General features: G+C 37.7%; 1 protein-coding gene and 1 pseudogene across 11 annotated transcripts in view; both read left to right on the plus strand.

Moving 5' to 3' along the window:
• Gpc5 (glypican 5) overlaps positions 1-17,856 on the plus strand; it is a 1,404,356-nt gene that overhangs the window by 355,620 nt on the left and 1,030,880 nt on the right. The gene's annotated exons all lie outside the window — the stretch shown is intronic.
• LOC132656722 (small nucleolar RNA SNORA17) lies at positions 1,757-1,865 on the plus strand (annotated as a pseudogene).

The raw sequence follows: 17,856 nt of genomic DNA on the forward strand, positions 1-17,856 counted from the left end.
CGGTACATTCACTATGTATGGTTCATGCAGCGAGGATTGTATATTCAGGTAAGACTGAACATTCAGTGATGACTGTACATCCTGCAAAAACTACATTCTGTGCGGCTGTCCATTAAGTGAGCACTGTACATTGAATAAATACTCTGAGCCTGCAAAGGCTGTGTCTTCAACAAATACTAGACGTTCACTGAGTACATTATGTTCACTGAAGACTGCACATTGGAGTGAGACTCTTCAACAAGGAATGCCTTTTCAGTGATGACTGTTCAGGCAGCAAAGGCTATTCAGCCAGCAAAGTATGCGTGTGTGTGTGTATATATATACATCAGTGATGATTGTAATCCAGCAAAAACTGCACATCCAGCAAAGATGGAAAATGCAGGGAAGACTATTCATGCAGCAAAGACTGCCATTCAGTATGAAGTGTATAGACAGCTAGTATTGTACATTCAGCAAAGAACCTACATTCAGTGAGGATGTGAATTTTGGGTAAGAATGTACATTAAGGTAAGACTGTAATTCCACAAAGACTGTATATCTAGCAAGGGCTGTACATCCAGCCAATATTTTTTTTTTTAACCACAATCTGTATCAGGCAGATATTGTGCATCAAGGGGAGATTGTTAGATCAGTGAAGACTGTGCACCCAGTGAAGATTGTGTATCCAGCAAAGATTGTATATTCAGCCAAGTGTGTGTATCCAGGGAAGGCTGTATATCCAGGGAAGACTGTGCCTCCAGTAAAGACTGTACATCGAGTGAAAACCACAAAACCACTGAAGACTGTGCTTGCAGTGAAGACTATGTTTAGGTAAGACTGTACATTCAGCGATGAGTGTATATCCAGCAAACAGTCAATCCAAGGAAGACTGTGCTTACGTGAACACTGTATAATCAGTAAACACTGTACAGTCATGGAAGGCTGTACATCCAGGTAAGACTGAACATTCAACAATGACTGTGTCATCAGTGGAGAGTACATTTAGTGAAAAATCTTACACACAGCAAAGACTGTCCATTCAGTTAGAACTGATCAGTAAGGAAGGACTGATTATATATCCAGTGAAGAGTGCACATTCAATGAAGACTCTGCATGAAGCAAAGACTATCCATTAAAGGAGGAATGCACATTCTTCAGTCAATATGGTACATTCAGTTAACTCTGTATATCCACTGACAACTGGGCATTCAAGAGGAATGTACATTCACTGAAGACTGTAATTCAGTAATTATTGTCCAGCCTGTGGAGACTGACCACCAGCAAAGACTGTACATGCAGCGAAGGGTCTACACTCAGGCAAGACTATACATTCAACAAGGAGTGTCTATTCAGTGGAGAGTGTACATGCAGTGAGTGCTACATCCTGCAAAATCTGGGCATCCGGGGAAGACTGTATATCCAGCAAAAGCTATAGAAGCAATGCTGACTCTACATGCAGTGAAGGCTGTGCACTTTTGTAAGAAAATGCATTCAGGAAGAAGTGTATATTCAGTGAAAACTGTACAATCACCAAAATTGCACATAACTGGAAGACTCTACCTTCAGTAATAGCTGTACATTCATGCAGGAATGTATTTTCAGGGACGATTGTACATTTCCTGAAGACTGTATGTCCACAAAATCTACACCTTCAGCAAGGACTCTATCTAGTGGTCACTGTATATCCATGAAAAACTGGACATCCTGCAAATACTGTATATCTAGTGAGACTATAAGCCAGTGAAGATTGTGCATGCTGTCAGGATTGTACATTCATCCTGCCCCTAGATGTACTGCAGGTGTGACTGCTGTGTCCGAGAGGAAAGGGGCTGTCTACACTCAGTGTTCTAACCTGTGAACATCTGGATGACTAGTAGCCTAACGCTCCTGAGCAATACAAACCTGATAGGTCCACCAGTCCAGCCCTAGGAGCTCTGAACAGGGAGCTAGCCTGAGATGACCATCTGTCCAGCGCTGTGCAGACACAGCTGGGCTCGCTGGTGGGGAGCAAGCCGGAGACTAGACAATTCTGCTGGGCTTACAGCCCGGCGGGAACAAGCTGAAGACTAGAACCCTGCCTAGGATGAAGGGGGCCTAGGCAGAGCAGATGACCCCACATGGGGACATGTGGACAGGCAACTGAAGTTTCTGAGGAAGGAGCTCACAGCTTCCTGATTATACCCCCTTAGAGAAGCCAGGCCCCCAGCTGGCTGAAGATAAACAAAAAAGCTAAAATGAACATCAGAGAGGCAGTTCTTTTAAGCCTTCCTAAGAAAACAACAACAACAAAAGTGACCCTTTAACACAGGCGAGCTTCTCAAAGCCAGACTTCACTACTCACAGCAGAAAGCTAAATCCCTTTGAGAAGGGGCTCTTGCTCACCTGACTCCTGCAGGCCACAAGAACAAATACTTATGGACCCAGTAACTTCCCAGAGTTGGGGAGGGGTCAGGATCCAGTGAGGTAGGCAGAAAAAAAAAAACCTCTCCATGGAATCAGGAGCCAGAGACAAACTGAGAAACCTCAAGCATCTGAATTGGTTAAGTCTCAAAGGAAAGCTGGGTCTGAAGAAGAAAAGATCTTAGGGAGAGGTTTAGAGATTAAAGAAGATTCTTTTCTATGTCAAAAATTGAGAAAGACACAGTGATGTGGTGTTTCTGGCATCCATTTGAGTTTGTTTCTGTTAGTATACAAATAATTTTTTCAGTGACAGCTTCAGTTTTGTATATCCTCTTTGGGAAAGATAAGAATAAGACAGACTTGGAGGGAAAAAAAGAATGAGAAAATAGATGCTAAATTAAAGGCCATAGAACAGAGTTTGGAGGACTCATTGAATCAAAATAGAAAACCTTCAGAAAAAAAAAAACCAATCTGGAACTTACAATACTGTCAGAAGTGGTAGTTCCAGATGAAGAAGATCCACAAAGACTTCAAGAAGTTGCAGAATAAATGGCAGCCCATTGAGATGCTGGATAGAAAGGCTCCAGCTGTAGACCAACATGGTCAACTGAATATTGTATGTGGACTTTCAAGGTTCAATCACTGGGTAGAGGTCTATATGCTAAAGTAGAAATGCATATTCTGTTTGGTGTTCCCTGGGAACAAGGTCATACAGTAGCTTGTGTGCTCTATTTTGCAGCATTTGTAGAACTGAAATATATACAGCATGCTTTATGTTCATATTGAGAATTCCAATTCGCTTTTTGCCTTAAATTCCGGAGAGCATTATTCTAAGGTTACACACGCAGTTGTTAAAGATGGTGAGTGTCTTGGAGATGCCTTTGCGAAGTGGGGCTGATAAGGCTTCAGCATGTATGTCAATTGAAACACAGTAAGTTTTTAGGTATTATGATATGAAACCTGTCACAGATATAACTTATAACCCTATAGGTCAAACAATTATGAAAAGAGCCAACAATAACGTTTTGAGTTTTCTTTTTTATTAAATTTATTTATTTCTTTATTAATTACAGTTTATTCGTTTTGCATCCCCACTGTAGCCCCCTCCCTCATTTCCTCCCAGTCCCACCCTCAGTCATGAAAACAGAAGGGGAATATAATATCTCCCCCAAATAGGTTAAATAATGATTTACTAATTTTAAATATTTTAATGAGACAAGTACCAAGTCCGCTAAGATACACTGGATTTTAGAAAGGACTGCTAAATTATATTAATTAATCCCAAAATGGAAGACAAGAAATGTGTTATTTTGGGAGGAGAATATGCTCTTGTCTTAACAGAAAACAAAAATCTATGTATTCCATCCAGACTGATAGAAATCAGGTTTAACAGGAGGAGACCTTTCTGAAGATCTTGGCTGAAGACAGAAGGAAAAAAAAAATCATTAAGACCTCCCCAGATCTTACTGTTTCCCACTTCTTTCCTAAGATTCCCTGCACTCTGCCCAAAGGTTGCCCATAAGTCTCAGCATCTGCATTGATAGTCTGCAGGGCAGAGCCTTTCAGAGGTCGTCTGTGTCAGGCTCCTGACTTGTTCCCGCTTTTCTCCTTCTTCTGATGTCCATCCTCTTTGCCTTTCTGGATAGGGATTGAGCATTTTAGCAAGAGTCCTCCTTCTTGATTAGTTTCTTTAGGTGTACAGATTTTAGTAGGTTTATCCTATATTATATGTCTATATGAGTGAGTATATACCATGTGTGTCTTTCTGCTTCTGGGATAGCTCCCTCAGGATTATCTTTTCCAGATCCCACCATTTACCTGCAAATTTCATGATTTCCTTGTTTTTTTATTGCTGAGTAATATTCCATTGTGTAGATATACCACAATTTCTGTATCCATTCCTCCACTGAGGGGCATCTGGGCTGTTTCCAGCTTCTGGCTATTACAAATAAAGCTGCTACAAACATGGTTGAGCAAATGTCCTTATTGTGTACTTGAGCCTCTTTTGGGTATATGCCTAGGAGTGGTATAGCTGGATATTGAGGAAACACTATTCCTAGTTGTCTGAGGAAGCGCCAGATTGCTTTCCAGAACTCCACAAGGAAAGCAACAGAACCCAAAATTCTGAGCACAGGGGTCTTTCCTGAGACTGATACTCCAACCGAGGACTATGCATGGAGATAACCTAAGACCCCTGCACAGATGTAGCCCATGGCAGTTCAGTATCCAAGTGGGTTCCATAGTAATAGGAACAGGGACTGCCTCTGACATGAACTGATTGGCCTGCTCTTTAATTACCTTCCCTGGAGTAGGAAGTAGCATTATGAGGCCACAGAAGAAGACACTGCAGCCACTCCTGATGAGACCTAATTGACTAGGATCAGAAGGAAGGAAAGGAAGACCTCCCCTATCAGTGGACTTGGGGAGGGGCCTGCATGCAGAGGGTGGAGGAAGGGAAGGGAGAGAACCACAGGGGAGATACAAAGTGAATGAAGTGTAATTAATAAAGAATTAAAAAAAAGTCATTAAGACCAATCAGGTCAGGCATCATGAGATCATGAGACTAACTGCGATGTGAAAATGTCTCTAACCAGGGCTTTAGCTATGCATGGCCAATAAATCTTTGGCTACAAATTCTTCAGTACTTACCATTCTTTTAAATGGTATAGATCAAATTTTATTTTTTAGAAAATCACCTTTAACTGAACTGTGCTCAGCATATAGTTTTTTATTAATATATGTAAAAAAATATATACCTTTAAAAGTTTATGTATTTTGGAGAGCAAGAGAAGCGGACACCAAGAAAGATAAGTAGTCCAAGCAACCTACAAAGACAGCTGCAGTAAGTGTTTCCTCAAAAATCTGCATCCAGGAAAATTTCAATACAGCTATCAGAGGATCACAGGCTGCTCCAGTCAGGACTTTAGTTAAGCTCTGACCCTTCTCAGCATACAGAGACTGGACAGCAAACTTTACACATAGCTTTCTTAAGACTGGACAATATCACAATTTTCTTGCCCCCCAAAAAGGAAAACTATGTCTCCAAATCAGCAAGAAGCAATCTAAGAAAACTATGTCCTATTTCCAAGAACAGGGGTAGATGATTTTTGGTCATTTGATGGATGGTAGATGTTTGTTACTGTTTTAAAGGGATTGGTTATAGAAATTATAAGTAAAAAGGTAGATTATTGGATCTGCTTTTACATCAAAGCATCATACATTGGTACATAGTATAGATAAAAGATTATATTTGGTTATAACATGCTAAGTAATTGAATCTTTGTAATTCTTAACTATAATGTTAAATTCTAGTTCTTTTGAAAACTGTTTTGTATAATTAAGAAATAATTATCCTGTCTAACTGCATATTAGCAGTTAGACAATCAAACTCATGGTAATGTTAGATACCTGTTAATTACAGAAAAAAATGTTTTTGTAGTTGATAGATAAAAATAGCTAAAAACAAACAATTCAGATGAGATAGTTGTAGAATGTGACAGTTGAGATAGTTGAAGGTATTTTATTAACTTTCTAAAGCAATAGACAGGCTTGCTATGTGGCAAAGTGGCCACTGGGTGAGACAGTGCTCTTGTGTCAATTACAGACAGAACACTGTCGAAAACTGAAAGTCTAGGGTGCAGGAGGGTTGTCTGCCGAGCTTTGCAAGGACAATGGACTGAAGTCCAGTGTATTTCCTGCTTCGAAGAAAAGCCTGTCAAATATACTGAGCCAGAAGGCTAAATTAATAATGATGCTCCAATGTTAAAAAAGAATTTTGGACAGCTGTCCAGGCATCCAAATATCTCTGTCATTTCTATACTTTTAGATGGTGCTTGCCTAAATTTTCTGCATCTTTACATAGTATTTATTTATTTTTCTTAAGTCTCTGATCGGGTTAAAGACTAGATAATTATAGTCTTATAGTTACATTTAAATTTTTTTAAAGATGATAGACATTGATAGATGTTAGAATACTTTATCCAAGGGTATCAAAGACACAAATGTAAATCTTACCCTAATTTTCATAATTGTTATTATTATGTATAGTTAATATAAGAGAAAGATCCTTATTAGACTAAAAGGGGAAGGCATTAGGTTATTGTGTAATTCAAGTACTCATTTCTGTATGTCCCATTATCTGTTTGCAATCTTCATTCTGAGAATCTCCTGTCTCAATGTTGTATAAACATTTTTCCCCAATTGTCCCCTGATCTGCCAATCAAGTAGCTTACAGCCAGTTGCTGAACAGGGGAGAGAATAGGGCTGCACTTCCTGCCAGCCAGAGGAGGAGGAGTAAGAAGAGGAAATAGGTGATTTAGCCATGACAGTGTCCAGGAGGAACCAGAGAGAGAGAGAGAGCTCAGCAAGGAAGCAACAAAGTGCAAGTATTGTTGGGGTACACACGGGGAGGAAGTCAACTTAGCTGAGAGGGTTAAGAATATAGTAACAACTGCTCAGTTCTTGTGCTATGAAGCTTGTTGAAATAATATATAATAGAGTCTCAATGATTTGTGTGATAACCAGGTGCAGGAAATCATATGAAAGAAGGGGAGTTAGTATGATATGGAAAGGATAGAAGCTCCACAAGGACCAAATATATCTGGGCACAGGGTCTTTGGTAGCTCAGTAACCAAGTAGTTTTCCAAAGTAAGGGGAACAAGGACTATTTCTAACAGGATCTCAAGATCTGGCTCTTTGAACCCCCCCTCCCCCCTAGGGGAGGAGCAGTCCTGTTAGGCCACAGAGGAGGACTTTGCAGCCAGCCCTGAAGATACCTGATAAAACAGGGCCAGATGAAAGGGGAGGAAGTTCTCCCCTATCAGTGGACTTGGAAAGGGGCAGGGAGGAGACCAGGGAGGGAGTGTGGGGTTGGGGAGGGAATGAGGGAGCAGAATGCAGCTGGGACACAGAGTTAACAAAATGTAACTAAAAAGAAAAATAAAATTTAAAAAAATATTAAAAAAAGAGAGAAACTGAAAAAACAGACAAATTTTTTTTTATTCTTTTTTAATTTAACTTTTATTTTCTTATTTAACTTTTATATTTTTCAGTTGAGGGGCATCTGGGCTGTTTCCAGCTTCTGGCTATTATAAGTAAAGCAGCTACAAACATGGTTGAGCAAATGTCCTTTTTTATTTTATTTTAATTTAACTTTTAATTTAACTTTTTTACACATTACACTTTATTCATTTTGTATCCCCCCCATAAGCCCCTCCCTCCTCCCCTCCTGATCCCACCCTACCTCCCCTTTCTACATGCATGCCTCTCCCTAAGTCCACTGATAGGGGAGGTCCTCCTCTCCTTCTTTCTGATCTTAGTCTATCAGTTCTCATCAGAAGTGGCTGCATTGTCATCTTCTGTGGCCTGGTAAGGCTGCTCCCCCCTCAGGGGGAGGTGATCAAAGAGCAGGCCAATCAGATTATGTCAGAGGCAGTCCCTGTTCCCATTACTATGTAACCCACTTGGACACTGAACTGCCATGGGGGCTACATCTGTGCAGGGGTTCTAGGTTATCTCCATGAATAGTCCTTGGTTGGAGTATGAGTCTCTGGGAAGGTCCCTGTGTTCAAATTTTCTTGTTCTGTTGCTCTCCTTGTAGAGATCCTGTCCTCTCCAGCTCTTGCTATTTCCCACTTCTTACCTAAAATTCCATTCACTCTGCCCAACAGTTGGCCATCAAGCTCAGCATCTGCTTTGATAGTCTGCAGGGCAGAGGCTTTCAGAGGCCCTCTGTGACAGGTTCCTAGGTTGTTTCCTGTTTTCTTCTTCTGCCTTTCAGAGGCCCTCTGTAGCAGGTTCCTAGGTTGTTTCCTGTTTTCTTCTTCTTCTGATGTCCATCCTCTTTGCCTTTCAGGATGGAGATTGAGCATTTTAGTTAGGGTCCTCTCTTTTGCTTAGTTTGTTTAGATGTACCGATTTTAGTGGGTTTGTCCTATGTTGTATGTCTATATGAGTGAGTATTTACCCTGTGTGTCTTTTTGCTTCTGGGACAACTCACTCAGGATGATCCTTTCCAGGTTCCACCATTTACCTGCAAATTTTATGATTTCCTTATTTTTCATTGCTGAGTAATACTCCATTGTATAGATGTACCACAATTTCTGCATCCATTCTTCAGTTGAGGGGCATCTGGGCTGTTTCCAGCTTCTGGCTATTATAAGTAAAGCAGCTACAAACATGGTTGAGCAAATGTCCTTTTTGTGTACTTGAGCCTCTTTTGGATATATGCCTAGAAGTGGTATGGCTGGATCTTGAGGAAGCGCTATTCCTAGTTTTCTGAGAAAGTGCCAGATTGATTTCCAGAGTGGTTGTACAAGTTTACATTCCCACCAGCAGTGGAGAAGGGTTCCCCTTTCTCTACAACCTCTCCAGCATGTGTTGTCACTTGAGTTTTTGATGTTGGCCATTCTGATGGGTATAAGGTGAAATCTCAGGGTTGTTTTGATTTGCATTTCTCTAATGGCTAATGAGGTTGTGCATTTCTTTAAATGCTTCTTTGCCATTCGATATTCCTCTACAGCATTCTCTGTTTAGCTCTGTTCCCCATTTTTTAAAGTGGATTACTTGGTTTGCTGGTTTTCAGCTTCTTCAGACCAAATTTTTGTAAAAATAATTTTAACAGTACAATCAGTGAAGACTCTACATGCAGGGATGATGTTGTGTTCAGGTAAGTTTGTATGCTCAGTAAGGAGTTTGTATTTAGAGAAGACTACATTCACTGAAGACTGTACATTTAACAAAAACTGTACATTCCCTAATGACTATCCTAATGACTGAGGTCTGTATACTCAGTAACGACAGGGCATTCAGGTAAAACTGTACACTCAGCGAGGATTGTACTTCAGTGAATATCATTCTCTTAGTGAGGTTCATAAATTCTGTGAGGATTCAGCAAGGACTAAATCCTGAGAAGACATTCAGTTAGGTCTGTGCAAGCACCGTGCATTCACTGATGACTGTACACCCAGGAAAGGCAGCACATTCAGTGATGACTCTTTATTCAGTGGAAACTGTATATTCAGTGAGTTAAGTAATAAAATGAATGAGAAGAGAATGTGAAAGTCTTGCTGAATATAGAGTGAAGAATGGTCACACAACATCAGGCATGCTAGATCAAGGAAAATGCTCCCTCCCATCTGTGAGTTCCTTGGCATGAAGTAGAAAATTAAATGGTTCCCTTCATGCGAATGCTTGGGTAACCTTGTAAGCAAAAACTCATCCATTTTTCAAAGTAATATACTTCACTAAATGCTGTTTATATCTTTTAAATTATTTTGTTCCATCTAAAGATTATAGAAATCAGTTGCTGCAGAAGTTTGGTGTTTTCACAATGTGGCCAGTAAAATGTTAGTAAGAAACTCACTCTTTATATAAATACCTTTAGAAAGTGCTGGATTTATATCAGTGATTAAAATATATTATGATATATGTAGTTTAAAAGAAACTACAAATGGAGAAAAAAGAAGAAAGAAAGAAAAGAAGAAAAAAGGGAAGAGGGAATGTCAGTGGGCTTCTGCAGGTGGGGAAAATATGTAACTGATAGTATCTGAAGTCATTGAAGATGTTCAGAACTGGAGGACATATTTAGTTCCAGGCATACTCCACAACATCTAGACTTAGTCATTCTCTAGGTATTATAATGAACGTTTCAGTTTGTGGGCATAATGATTGGAAAGGTTACTTTAGTCTCTTCTTTTTCTGTAACATCTGGACCACTCAGAGAAATTGCATTGTAAGAATTTTGATTCTCTCTTTTGTCCAGTCCGTTCATTCTTAAATTGTGAAGTATGAGGCCATATTCATTTCCAAAAGAGTTTCTTTCTGCTTCATAACCATTTGTGCTGAGAGTAAAACAATGAGGGTGCAGTAAAAAATAGTCAACACACACAATATCTGTTTGCCAGCTTCAACAAGTTAAGAGAAAATGATTGAGAGAAGAATTTGGACTATTTTAAATTTGAACTATTTGAAAGCATTTTACTTCAAAAAATTACCATAGGAAATGAATTAGTTCTGAAATGTTCAAAACCCCTGCAATCTGAACTGCCCTATTCTCAATACAGAACATTATTTATTTTTCAAGGAAGCTTAGGGGCAACCTTAACCTATAGGAATGATCTATATTTTGCATGTGTAAGTTGGTATTTGATTTTCCAAACATTTGAAGACAGTGTTTTATTGCAAAAGATGAGGTACATTCTTTCAAAGTTGAATTACTTATCAGGAATTCTTTTTTTCTCCAGATACACAGACTAATTATAATGCCCTAAATTGAAAGTAGATTAACATAATACAGGCTTATATATTATATCTATGGATTTTTTTGTTTTGCAATATTCCATTGACTTACTTTTCACATCTAATTTCTTCATATTTAATGATTATTTTATTTGGAAACATAGCCTCATTGTCATAGTTACTTACTGTGTGATCATTTATTATAGTAGAATTAAGATTTTGGAGAATATACTCAGGATCTTTAAGAAAGCTCCTTTTTCCACATCAGAAAGAAATGAAATGTGATGTACTATACTGATGTAGGTATTCAACATTCTAAGAAGGCCAAAACCTAGACAATATTATGTATTCTATATAAAGTATTATATTATTATAATTATAATCATATTATAATATATAATATATTCTGTATATATTATATATAAATAATATAATATATAAATAATGTATAATATATACTTATAATTATATTATAATGCTATATATAACATATAATATTATATATGTATATATTATATACTATACAATATATTATATACATATACTATATATTTTTATAAATATACTTATATACATATGTTATATATGTATGTATAAATTTACATGTTATATACATATATACTATATATATACTATATACATATATGATATTACATATGTGTCCATTAAAGAATCCCTTATAATATACATTTGAACTTGTATCATAGATTCACCAGTAAGAAAAAAATGACATTTTAAAAAATATAAAAAGAGGATAAGCTGTTAGAATTTGGAGATTGAAACTCGTGAGTAGATTAAAGGATTGGGAGGAAATACAGGAGGAGAAATATGAACCCAGATACTGAAATCTACAAATGTTTGATACATTAATAGAATAACTAGTAGAATAGAATCAAAAGACCATTGGTACTCTGGGGAAGTGTGGAAAAATAGAGGAAAACATGTCTGTCAATTTGTAATAACCATTTAAGAAGATGCTTTTTATTGCCCCCTGAGAGAGAAGTCAGTGAAAATTCCAAATGTCTCATTTACTAGTTAATGATAGTTGAAAGGGATTATTTAAGTTCATCTAGCTTCTGTTTTTTCATTGGTAATGTTAAGCTAGTAGGACATATTAATAGAAGACTATTAGATTGCAATTAAAATAAGAACTTAGCTAATAAGACTTTCAGATTTGAACTTTAATTGACTTATGGTTATGAAGTCTTATTCCATTGTATTTTTCTATTGTCTGAAATCTATATAGTGGAGAGTTAAATCAATGCACAAATCAAAGAGTACATGACAAACGTTCTACTCACAAGAGATTGTGGGCCTCCAAACATTACATCAAATTTCCATATTCAATTTTAGAAGACTTCGTGAACCAGTTAATATTCCATTGCATGCAAATGTGACTTAATAAACCATACAAGAAAAACAGCTTTTAATATATCATTAGATTACTTTCTTTCATAAACTCTAAAATTTTTATAGGATTGTAAAAATACATGTTTATGTTGGAGAAAAATCATAAACCCTTGTGTCAACACTTGTGTCTCCCAGGGTAATAATTTTGACTACTAAAAATTTATTGATAGTTTACCTCTTGCATTTTTGTGTTTCATAAATTAATATTTTCTTTCAACAAGTGCAGACATGCAAATTGAATGTGGTGTTCAAATGTAACTTCGGAATAGTTGAGCTGCTTTGGGACAGTGTTATGTGTTATGACTCAGCAGGGATCAATGACATCTTGCACACTTAGGCTTTTCCATTATTAAACTTACAATGGCCTCTTCCTGAATGCTTAAAGAGATAACGAGCCACTTGATTCATAAGGGTACTTGGATTTTTCTACAGATATAACTAAAAGGCAGTTTTCTTTTAAACTTTCATGCCCTTCTGTTATAGATTCGAAACTCAGCTCAAACCCTGAAAAAGTTTTAGAGTTGGGGAGATATAACACATGTTGATTTTCAAGAAATATGTAGACATTGTTAACTGAATAAGAAAAGATAAATACTGATACCTCTGATACTAGAGAGTGTACACTTAAAGGAATACATCATTAGAATTTCCTGCATGAAATAGATGTGAAAATGTGGTTAGCAACTGATCATATAATTCCTAGAAGTAGTGATTATGAAACAGATTTCCTTGTGGGTAGGAGTCCAGAAGGTTTTCAACTACACACATACAAACACAAACACATGTGGGCATGGATGAGCCCACATGTACCCCCCCCCACACACATACTTTGGAGTAGATTACACTAACAATAACGGGAAGGAGATAAGGACATAATTAGCAATTTATCAGTTATTAAAACAATTGTCCTTTATTCTGATTAGTAGTAGAATTGTAAATTACACATTCTGCTCTAACCAATTCTTAGATGATTTTATATAGAAAAGCTTGCCGTGGGAAGAAATTTTACGTTTCTAAACTAAATACCTTTTAATGACTACAAATATTGTTTTAAAAAAATAGTCTTGCAGGAGAAAATAATGCCTTGTATGGTACATTTTTCATTCCTTTGCAGAACATAACTCCTGTTGAACACAAACTTTGGATACCCAGCTGCTGAACTAATGGTGATTGTGTTTTCATATTATTTCATTACATTTTCTGTGCTTGAAAAGGAAGAAATCGACGGACCGATGGGCTCCTTTGCAGTCTTACACGTTCTCTTCCTGAGGGGCCATTGATCATTAATGGTTATTGGGGAAGGGGCATGTCATCATTATCTGTAGTGTAGCTGCTGCTACGTTTCCCTTGCTCGAGCAAATGTTTTCACTACCTCCCTGCTTTAGCATGAAACCCTCTCTCAGTGTGGCACATATGAAACAACATGAAATAGGAGGGGTTTGTTGTCAGGAAGTGTTCCGTCAGGAGAGAAAGACAGGGAGTCAAAATAACTGAAATCATCATTTAGATTAAACTGTGATACAATAAAGTATTTTGGCATAATTATGAATTTTTATTAAAATGCATTTGATGTAAAAATGTGAAATTTTATTTGAATTCTGATTTTTGTCCCTTATTTACTTCTGCCTTGAAAAAAATGTATTCTGTTTTTTTGAAGAGAAGTGTCTGAGTATGTGTCTTCATTTCACTTGTTATATAAATCTGGCCCAACACTACTTGTTAATTTTATTTGTTTTGGAGACAGAGTTACTCAGTCATGGCTGTGCTGGACTCATTTTATAGGCCATGATTGAACTCACAGAGATTCACTTGCCTCTGCCTTACTGAGTGCTGGGATTATAAGCATGCACCACTGCTCCCAGCATACTTATTTTTTTTTATTAATAAGATTTCCGTTGGACTCTATCATTTCAAGTAGAACAGCAGAATTAAGGATTTAACACGCATACCACTCTATGTCATCTTTAGAAGCCTTTTCAATGGACAAATCCTAGTCCATGCAGTCCGATAGCAAAACCCTTGGCTTACCTGTGAGGGTCCAGGCTGCCAGGAAAATTCTCTATAGTAGGCTGTGCCAGACACAGAGGACAAGAAGGAGAAACTGAAGGAAATCAGAATAAATAAGGACAAAGGATGAGCAGTAAGGAGGATGCCCTAGGAAACTGAATGGTTTACATCAATGAGGTGTATCTACAGTAACTCAGGTAAGTAGAGAAGATACTCGATTTAAACTTTTATAAACATTATTTGTTGTTTTATAAATTACAGTTTATTCACTTTGTATCCCAGCTGTAGCCCCCTTCCTCATCCTTTCCCAATCCCACCTTCCCTCCCTCATCTCCTCCCATGCTCTCTCCAAGTCCACTGATGGGAAAGGTCCTCCTTCCCTTCCATCAGACCCTAGCCTTTCAGGTCTCATCAGGACTTTCTGCTTTGTCTTCCTCTGTGGCCTGGTAAGGCTGCTCCCCCTTCAGGGGAAGGTGATCAAAGAGCCAGCCACTGCCTTCATGTCAGAGACAGTCTCTGTTCTCCTTACTAGGACACCCACTTGGAGTCTGAGCTGCCATGAGCTACATCTGAGCAGGGGCTCTAGGCCGTCTCCATGCATGGTCCTTGGTTGGAGTACCAGTCTCAGAAAAGACCCCTCGGCCCAGATATTTTGGTTTTGTTGCTCTTCTTGTGGAGCTCCTGATCCCTCCATGTCTTTCTATCTCCCCCTTTCATAAGATTCCCTGCACTTTGCCCAAAGTTTGGCTATGAGTCCCAGCATCTGCCTTGATATCCTGTTGGGTAGAGTCTTTGAAAGGCCCTCTGTGGTAGGCTCCTGTCCTGTTGCTTCTTTTCTCCTTCTTCCAATGTCTGCCCTGTTTGTCTTTCTGAGTGAGTATTGATCATCTTACCCAGGGTCCTCCTTTTTGCTTCGCTTCTTTAGGTGTACAGATTTTAGTATGTTTAGCCTATACTATATGTCTAATATCTACTTATTAGTGAGTATATACCATGTGTGTATATGGTATACACATACACATATGTATACTTCTGGGATACCCCACTCAGACTTTTCTAGTTCCCATCATTTTCCTGAAAAATTAATCATTTCCTTCTTTTTAATTGTTGAGTAATATTTCTTGTGTAAATGTACCCCAATTTTGTATCTATTCCTCAGTTGAGGGGCATCTGGGTAGTTTCCAGATTCTGCCTATTACAAATAAAGCTGCTACAAACATGGTTGTGCAAATGCTCTTGTTGTATACTTGAGCATATTTTGGATGTATGCCTAAGAATGGCATACCTGGATCTTGAAGAATAAGGAGATGAGGGAGGGAAGGTGGGATTGGAATTTATAATTGTCTGGGAAAGTGCCAGATTGATTTCCAAAGCAGTTGTAGAAGTTTACATTCCCACCAGCAATGGAGTAGGGTTCCCCTTTCTCCACATCCTCTCTAGCACTTGAGTTTTTAATCTTAGCCATTCTGATGGGTGTAAGGTGAAATCTCAGGGTCATTTTGATTTTCATTTCCCTGATGATTAAGGACACTGAGCATTTCTTTAAGTGTTTCTCTGCCATTTGATATTCCTCTGTTGAAAATTCTCTGTTTAGCTCTGTGCTACATTTTTAATTGGATTATTTGATTTGTTGTTGTTTAACTTCTTCAGTTCTTTATATATTTTGGATATTATCCCTCTGACAGATATATGGTTGGTTAAGGTCCTTTTCCAATCTGTAGGTTGTCGTGGAAATTGATCAATGTAATCCACCATATAAACAAACTGAAGGAGAAAAACCACATGATTTTTTCCTTCTATGCCGAAAAGGCATTTGATAAAATCCAACACCCTTTTCTGTTTAAAGTCTTGGAGAGATCAGGGACACAAGGCACATACCTAAGCATACTATAGACAATATACTGCAAGCCTATAGTCAACATCAAACTCAATGGAGAGAAACTTAAATCAATCCCACTAAAATCAGGGACAAGGCAAGGCTGCCCGCTCTGTCCTCATCTCTTCAACATAGTACTTGAAGGCCTAGCTAGAGCAATAAAACAAGTAAAGAAGATCAAGGGGATACAAATCAGAAAGGAAAAAGTCAAAATATCACTATTTGCAGATGATATGATAGTATTCATGAGTGACCCACAAAATTCAACTAGAGAAATCCTTTAGCTGATAAACACCTTCCTCAAAATGGCTGAATACAAAATTATCTAAAAAAAGAAAAAATAGCCCTCCTATATATGAAAGACAAGGGGGCTGAGAAAGAAAGCAGGGAAACTGCACCCTTCACAATAGCCACTAATTACATAAAGTACCTTGGTATGACTCTAACCAAGCAAGTGAAAGACCAGTTTGAAAAAAAACTTCAAATCTCTGAAGAAAGAAATTGAAGAAGACATCAGAAGGTGGAAAGATCTCCTGTGCTCATGGATCAGTAGGATTAACACAGTGAAAATGGCCATTCTGCCAAAAGCACTCTACAGATTCATTGAAATTCCCATCAAAATACCAACACAATTCTCTACAGACCTTGAAACACGAGTTCTCAAACTCATATGGTAAAACAAAAATACTTAGAATTGCTAAAACAATTCTGTACAAATCATGTCATCTGGAAGTATCTCCATCCCTGAACTTAAACTGTACTACAGAGCAATAGTAATAAAAACTGCATGGTACTGGCATATGAACAGAATGATGGATCAATGGAATCAAATAGAAGACCCAGAATTAAACCCACACACCTACAGAAACTTGATTTTTGACAAAGTAGCCAAAAACCATACAGTGGCCAAAAAAAAAAAAAAAAAAAAAAAAAAAAAAAAAAAAAAAAAAAAGACAGCATCTTTAACAAATGGTGCTCATCTAACTCAATGTCTACATGTAGAAAAATGCAAATAGGTCCATATTTATCACACTGCACAAAACAAAGCCCAAGTGGATCACAGATCTCAACATAAAACCAGACACACTAAACCTATTAGAAGGAAAGTTGGGGAAAAGCTTTGAACTCATTGGCATAGGAGCCAACTTCCTGAACAGAACACTGACAGCACAGGCTCTAAGATCAACAATCAATAAGTGGGACCTCATGAAACTGATTTAATCTTTTAAACTAGAACAACAAAGATTTCCTGTTGGTGCTGAGTAGCACAGCCTTGCCTCTACCACAGATTTGCTTGAAATATTGGTTCATTGCGAGTCAGGCATATTGAAGTAAAGATGGTTGGCAAGTAGCTATAATCCCAGCTCTTGGGAGGCTGAGGAAGGAGGATTATAGAGTGATGACGGAAGCACTGGGAATGCTTCAACAAAATATGAGTATTACAAATTGAGACAACCCTCAGACTTTGAAATCCAACTTGAAGGAAAGAAAAATTATGCTAATATAGAAAAAATAGCAATTATGAAACATAGATATTACAGAGAGCTTTTAAACCATTGTACTGGAATTACCAGGCCTAATACCAGGGGCTTAAAAGTTCTCTGTTATGTCCACACAAAATGAGAAAATGTCACATATGAGGGAAATTATTCCTTGTTCTACAGATTTAAATTATATTTAGCAAAAAATATTGGTATTAGAGTCTTATGGTTTTTAATGAGGTGATATATCATTAACTAAAGGCATTATTATTGGTCATAACAGTTTAAGTATTGCCAGCTTTCCAAGGTAAGAGTCATGGTATTCTAGACATGAGTGTAGCATCTTCCAAGAATATACTGATTTGATAATGTCTGTCCTAAAAATAGGAATAGTGCTTCCTCCAGACCCAGCTATACCACTGCTAGGTATATACCCAAAGTTTGTTCAAGTACACAAAAAGGACA

Source organism: Meriones unguiculatus, chromosome 9 (genome assembly GCF_030254825.1).
Source record: "Meriones unguiculatus strain TT.TT164.6M chromosome 9, Bangor_MerUng_6.1, whole genome shotgun sequence".
NCBI lineage: Eukaryota > Metazoa > Chordata > Mammalia > Rodentia > Muridae > Meriones > Meriones unguiculatus.